The sequence below is a fragment of the Macadamia integrifolia genome, unplaced genomic scaffold, assembly GCF_013358625.1.
Source record: "Macadamia integrifolia cultivar HAES 741 unplaced genomic scaffold, SCU_Mint_v3 scaffold2425, whole genome shotgun sequence".
Lineage (NCBI taxonomy): Eukaryota > Viridiplantae > Streptophyta > Magnoliopsida > Proteales > Proteaceae > Macadamia > Macadamia integrifolia.
This window is the reverse complement of record NW_024868709.1, coordinates 7,500-14,041: the sequence shown is the minus strand read 5'-3', so window position 1 is coordinate 14,041 and position 6,542 is coordinate 7,500. Positions and strand designations below refer to the sequence as shown.

The following is a 6,542-nucleotide window of genomic DNA, read 5'->3' as shown; positions in this document are numbered from 1 at the left end:
TCCGTCTTCACGTCGCCGGAGTAGCTACCGATCCATTCATGGCCTCCACGATCGAGATTACGCTCTTCCTATCAGTTTTCCTTGTCTGCCGGATGAATTGGGTGGTCGAAATCAGGGAGTTTTTGCTGTATTCGATTCCAATTTCGTTCAAAAACCTGGGTTTTTCCGGCTGTTCCGGTGGATTCTTGATTACTTGGTATTCCGGCATTAACCCTGTGGAGGGCAGCATTGCCAAGTACCACTGATCACTCCTTACTACCAGAGCTGATTAGAGGACGAAGACGGACGAGTATTCATCTTCACGTTGACTTGTCAAAGGTATTGCAAAGATCCATTCTTTTGTACAGAAGGACACGTGTCGCTCCAGATTTGGTTTAACATGGTATCTCTCAACGGGTTACGGGTTACCCTTGCCGGTGAGTCGTGGGGCGCTTTTCTCTAAGTAGGGGTTTTGGAGTTTCTGTTCACCGTAGGCTTCTCTTTGTTGGGGTTTCGACCCCATTCTCTCCTCAGTCGTCACAAATGGCGGATTCTCTCACGCAACAAGTAATTAATCGATTGAAGAGACTGGAGAAGCAATTCAACCGTAATGTTCAGGAGATTGTGTTTATTCTGGTCAATCACAAGGTACAGATTTATCCCTGTTTTTCTGCAATTTGAAGAGAATGATACCATCCGCAGGTTATGAATTAGTTCTGTATTTTTTTTACGATTCAACTGTGACTGTGAGGACACCTTTTTTTTTTTTTTTTTTTAATCTTGTCATTCTAATGTTTTAGTTTTCATTTGCTGAGGTTGTCTTGTTTTGAGTTGGGTTTTGCTTGTTGGAGTGTAACAATCCTAAGAGGAGATGACATGGAATTGTAGCTTGATTACCTCATTTCAAATAGGGATAAGGATAAGCAGAAAAGAAACATGATACCCACTTTTCTACCATCTAAATTTGCTTAAGCGTACCTGTAGAGGAGTATTCTCTTGTGTATTGTTGATGCCATATGAATTACAATACAGTATACAATTTGTATAATAAAGCTCCCCCCAAACCTCTATTGAAGGACTACATGGTTCTGTTGGTATGTAAAATTTTGATAATTAATTGGCATGACTTTAGTAATAAAAATTGGAAACTTCTTGATATGTGTGAATTGGCAGTTCAATTCTACGTTTTGTCAGTTTCACAAAATATGGAATTTGAAGTAATCTGAGTAGCACTGAGATGATTTGCAAACAATTGAGGTTTGAGTTGAAATGTTCAAACACATATTTCTTTTGGACCATGCAGTCTCTTTAGATGTGAATAATGGAACACAATTCAAGTCTTGAGAATTTAACTACAAAATATTAGATAGGTCTGCCCCCTTGTGTTTGTGATGAAATTTGAGATGGATCTGGCCTATGTTTGACATCCTGCTAGGCATCTGTTATTTTAAGCAGATTCATTTGTGTAAGCTCATAATTGGATAAGACATTGAATAAAAGAAGTCAAAGATAAAAAAAGGAATTGTCAAAATGATTAACTTGAGGCCTCTGTGTATAATAAGAGACAAGGATTTTATATGCAAATGGAAGATGTATATGTAATATCTCTTTAAAAGAGATTCTGCATGATTTGTAGCTGTCCTGTAGATGGCTCCTCTGTCATATATCGAAAAAATAATGACAGAAATAAGGCCTACACCATTGGCTCTTTTGGAACCTTTTTCTACACCACTGACTCTTTAAGAACCTTTTTCTTATTTATTTATTTATTTATTTTTAGTTTTCTAGTGGGATTAACCTAGATTTATTTACTTTATAGCTTATGTTTTATGTTTAAAAATTCTAGTTCAATAGGGGTTCACTTTTGACTTATGAGATGTAACAGGATTAGACTTCCTGATAAAGATTGGAATTCTAATCTTCATTCTATAAAAAAAGTTGTAAGTAGCCCTTTGGAACTGGAAATTTTATTAATCAAGCAGTAAAGCTCCATTTTCATCCATGCGGAGTGAGTGCAGTCATGTACTCATGTGTATGCTTGGACGGATTTCCAGCAACTAAGTTGGATCCCCAATTATCTGAGTTTTTAGACAAAACTTAGGTCTTCAAGAGCAGTTTATGTACCAGCTCAGGTGAAAAGGAAGAGATGTTCTGGATTTCTTTGGTATCGAACTCTCTCTCCCTGCTCGAGAATGACTGGTGGAGAGTTTAGTTTTATCTCTGAATTTGATGCATGTAGGTCATTCTGAATTTGCCGTTTCTTTTCAAATTCTGAGTTGTTTCTTCCAAGGCTCACCATTTTGACAGGATGGTCAATTCACACCCTGTTGAAACCGGAATATTTCATTGAAATTTAAGAAAATGGATTTTAGATTTGGTAAAAGTCATTGAAAGTGGGGAAATCATTGAAATTTGTTATAAAAATCTCAGGAGATAATTCTTTGAGGATAACTACATGTCCAGGAATGATTAACTGCCTATTAATTCCTGGATGTGTAGTTATCCTCAAGTGGAGGATAGGTTTTATGGTTTCAAAAACCAATCTAGGCAATCTATCACGTAGTTTCTGAGTCTTTAGACCAATACAAGCTATAAGAGGCATGACACACACTTTGCACCTCCAACAACTATACCAATATAAAATTAAAGGGCGTATTCAATACACGAGGCTCCTGCCACTGCAGGGTCTGGGGAGGGTCATAATATACACAACCTTACCCCCGCTTCGTGGAGAGGGCGTTTCTCAATTTGAACCCGCTACCACTAGGTCGCAATGGAGCAACCTCACCGTTGTGCCAAGGTCTTCACAAATATATCATCAATTACAGGTTCAATTTATGATTTTTTGTCAATATAAAAAATTTCAATTTATTATTTGATCACAAAAGTAAATAATCTATGAAAAACCTATCAAAAAAGAAAAAAAATAATTACTTGAGAAATTCTGTAAAAAGCAAATAAATCTTTTCATGGAAGGATAAATTTAATGTTTGATATCTGATGTTATTGTAACAATTTAAGAATTTGAGAAACCAGAACCAAAGAAGGAGAAGAGAGAGAGAGAGAAAACAGAGGTGGAACAAGCTGTGCGACCGATGAGTTAAGTCTACCACGAGTAACTAATCCTATTTATAATATTTCTGATTACAATCATAGAAGGAATAGGAAACTAAATCTTACTTAGCTAACCATCCTAAATACAATAGGACACTGCACCTAGTTACAAACTAATAATGAAACTATAAAGGAAAGTAAACCTGGACTGAACTTAGTCCACGATAGGGACATTCCTCACTATCCTGACACAAATCTTAACAATTATAACATAATGTACTGTAGGTTTAATGTTTTACTAATAAAGGGGACAACCAATGTGTTGCATAATTCTTTTCTATATTTTTGTAGTCAGTTGCATGCATGTTTGTGAGAAAAACAGGAAAGTTTGCAATTTTCTGTATTCTGTCTTTTTTTATTTTTTAAGTCATGACTTTAAAATATTATTTTTTGGTAGAAAATTCAAATGACCTAAATCGACTTGTAAGTATACAACTTGACCTGAATGTAGATCTGACTATTATTGTTAACATATAAATATGAGCCCAGTTTAATGGTTACTACTAAACTTTTTTTTTTATTTTTTGGGGTGGGGGGAATGGATTTCCAAAAATTTCTTGTCAATGTGAACGGACCTTTTCTACCAGTTTTTTATTTTATTGTATTTTGTGAAATCTTCCAAAATAAGGTTTCCTAGAATTTCCTTACATTTTGATGTGTTTTGGAGAAACGGATTGAAATACACCGAAATGGCTTGAGAAGTTATATTTTACTTATTGGAATGTACCTTTTCGATATTTCACCAAAATTTTCACAATTTTACACAGTCATTTTGTCATTTTGACGAAAATGTATTTCTTTCATTTCAACCCTCCAATATTTTGCAAATTCGCGCACAATTTGATAATAATTTTGATTATTAATTTCTTCTATTTGCGATTATCAATTCCACCTTAATTCTGTTGGTTTTTAAATTCAAACCCTGAGATCTGGCCAGAATAATTTTAAGTGAAATAACACTTAGAAATTGATGAACAGTCTGATCATTAGTTTTAAGTTATGGCATAACTTTTTCAGAACCACAGATCCTAATTCTGATTTCTGAGTTTATATTTTTGTTGAGATTTTTTATTTATTTATCACATTTCACATTGTAATTTGATACTCTTTTTGCACTTCTATTGCAAACTAATATCTATTATCCTATTGCGTCTCTGATTTCTACATTAATACGGTGACATATTAATTTGATCACACTTAAAGCAGAAGATTCTCCATTTGTATGTAGTCTAGGTCTTATATTATTTGATTTGATTTGACATTTTAGCCCTTTTCTTTTTTAAACCTGTTTTTTGCAACGATTTTTTTTGTCAAAACCTCTTAAGAAATGGTAGTTTTTGCTAAGTGAGAGTCACTGGACTATTTTGTGTATCAGTGAGTGCTTTCTCAATTACTTAAAATATCAAGAACATTTTTGATTCCCTGTTCTCCATGTCAGTTAAAACTTAAAATCTAAGTTTGTTCAATTTGGTTATGTTTAGTCCTTAATTATCTTGTGATTTTATTCTGCAAAACGTCGTGTTCTGAAAAATCAAATGGATATATAACTTCATTATGCAAACCCTAATAACTATATGTGGATTTATTTCCATTTGGCCATCAAACAGCATACTTGGGGGACCTTCTGGTGCAGATTATGTGTGAGACCCAGAAGCCAGATGCTGCAGAGTGGGTCTCCAGCTTCTCCAGATTCTGGCACTAAAGATTCCAAATGCCAATATCTCATTGAACAGGACCTTTTAACTTGCATAATATGGAGAAGCTGGATTCTCAGAATCTGAATAGCAGAAGTTGGAGAAGCTCCCGTAAACACGCACCATCTTCTCTGGATTTTAGTCCTGAAGTGGGTAGGAAAAGAAAGAAAATAATGAAGAAGGAGAAACTACTGTGCAGATTATTTAATACAACTAGCCATTTGACGAGTTGCATGGGCACTGGCATAATCTTAAATGGTAGAGTGCTGGTTCACTTGGAGCTCTTGCAGGATTTGCTATTGCCATAATTTTTTCTTGGATGTTGAGATCTAATGGTAGGCCACAAAGAAGCCAGCAGAAACAAACAAGTTCAGCGTCTACCAGTAGTAATGGAGCAAATGAAGATGTTTCTTCGTATGAAACTCGCCGGCTAGAACAGAAATTGAATTATGTAGACTCAATTGATGAGTTACAGTCTCAAACAAGGTAACATGTAATTTGTTGCTTCAGTTGCTGGATTCGAGTGCTTTACAAGAATCATATGCTTTTTGTGGCTGACACTTGGACAAACAGTGAGGAAGGTACACGTACTAATCCTTGAAAAATGTATATTCATCTCTAGGAATTGGCCTTTTTATATATTCTCATGGAGCCTAACATGTTTTTAATTCAAATTATGATTTTTTGTAGGAAAGAAGGATAAGGAATCCAAGATTCTTGGTGCAAATAGGAACTGCCCCCCCATAGGCCAATCCCATTAATTACCATCTCTACGAGTGGACTCCACTCACCTTTTAAGTGCAGAAAAAGAGGAAAAAATTAATGAACTCTCCAGTGGGCATTGGTAGACCCAATGTAGTTAAAGTGGATACCGCAACTTGTTTTGACATTGCTTTGTTTTGAGACCTTATTACAATGGAAGGGTATTTCGGTCATTCATGATTTTATGATGGGCGAGGATAGCGGTGTCCATTCTAGGTTTCGCCCCAGAAACTCGACCATTTGAAGCTCTAATCGGTTTGGCCTGATCAATATAAATATTTTGGGATCTAGTCTGGGCTGATTATAATCGATCATTCTTGGTGCAAGGGTTCTGTCCGGCGAACACCCTACTAAGATCAACTGATTAATAGTCCAATATATTTAAAGCCTATTTAACCAGCTTAGAATTCCTTTAGAGCCCATTTACTAGAAAGTATAAGTTGATCAAAACACTATTTTTCGTGGAAAAAATAAATGACCAGAAATCATGGCCATAGAAACATCACCAACAATGAGTGAGAGAGAGACCAGTGTGTATGCCAAATCAGCTTGCATGACTAATCATAACAATCATGACAAAACCCCTCCCCTATTTTACAAGTCGTCAATGTTATTCATGCCATCGTGCATGAATCCCTTCCCCTTATTTTTATATGAATTATTTATGTGAACATTTTTTTTTTATTTCTTTATGGTAAAAGATTAACCATAGATTAACCCTAATCATCCATTGTTTTACACCCCATTAACCTATTACTGACTGTCACCATGATTATTCAATTAAGGAAAAAAAGACTGTTACTCTTTCTTTCTCTTAAAAATAAGTTGTTCCCTGTTCTTACTCTGCAATTGAAGAGCAGGAATTAAATATTTGCCAATCAGAAATGATCATTCAACATTCATCAAGACAAGCAATATATGATCTAGGACTTCTTGTTGTCCTAAATACCACGATTTTAGGGTTTTTTTTTTTTTTTTTTTTTTTTTTTTTTT

General features: G+C 35.1%; 1 long non-coding RNA gene across 2 annotated transcripts; it reads left to right on the top strand.

Annotated features, from left to right (window-relative positions):
* Nucleotides 1-418: 418 nt before the first annotated feature.
* LOC122066512 lies at nt 419-5,840 on the top strand. Of its 2 annotated transcripts, XR_006136380.1 has the most exons (3): nt 428-627; nt 4,727-5,368; nt 5,478-5,840. It is a non-coding gene; the product is annotated as an uncharacterized LOC122066512 (long non-coding RNA). The 2 variants fall into 2 exon arrangements; XR_006136379.1 differs by lacking the exon at nt 5,478-5,840 and having other exon boundaries at nt 419-627; nt 4,727-5,428.
* Nucleotides 5,841-6,542: the final 702 nt, after the last annotated feature.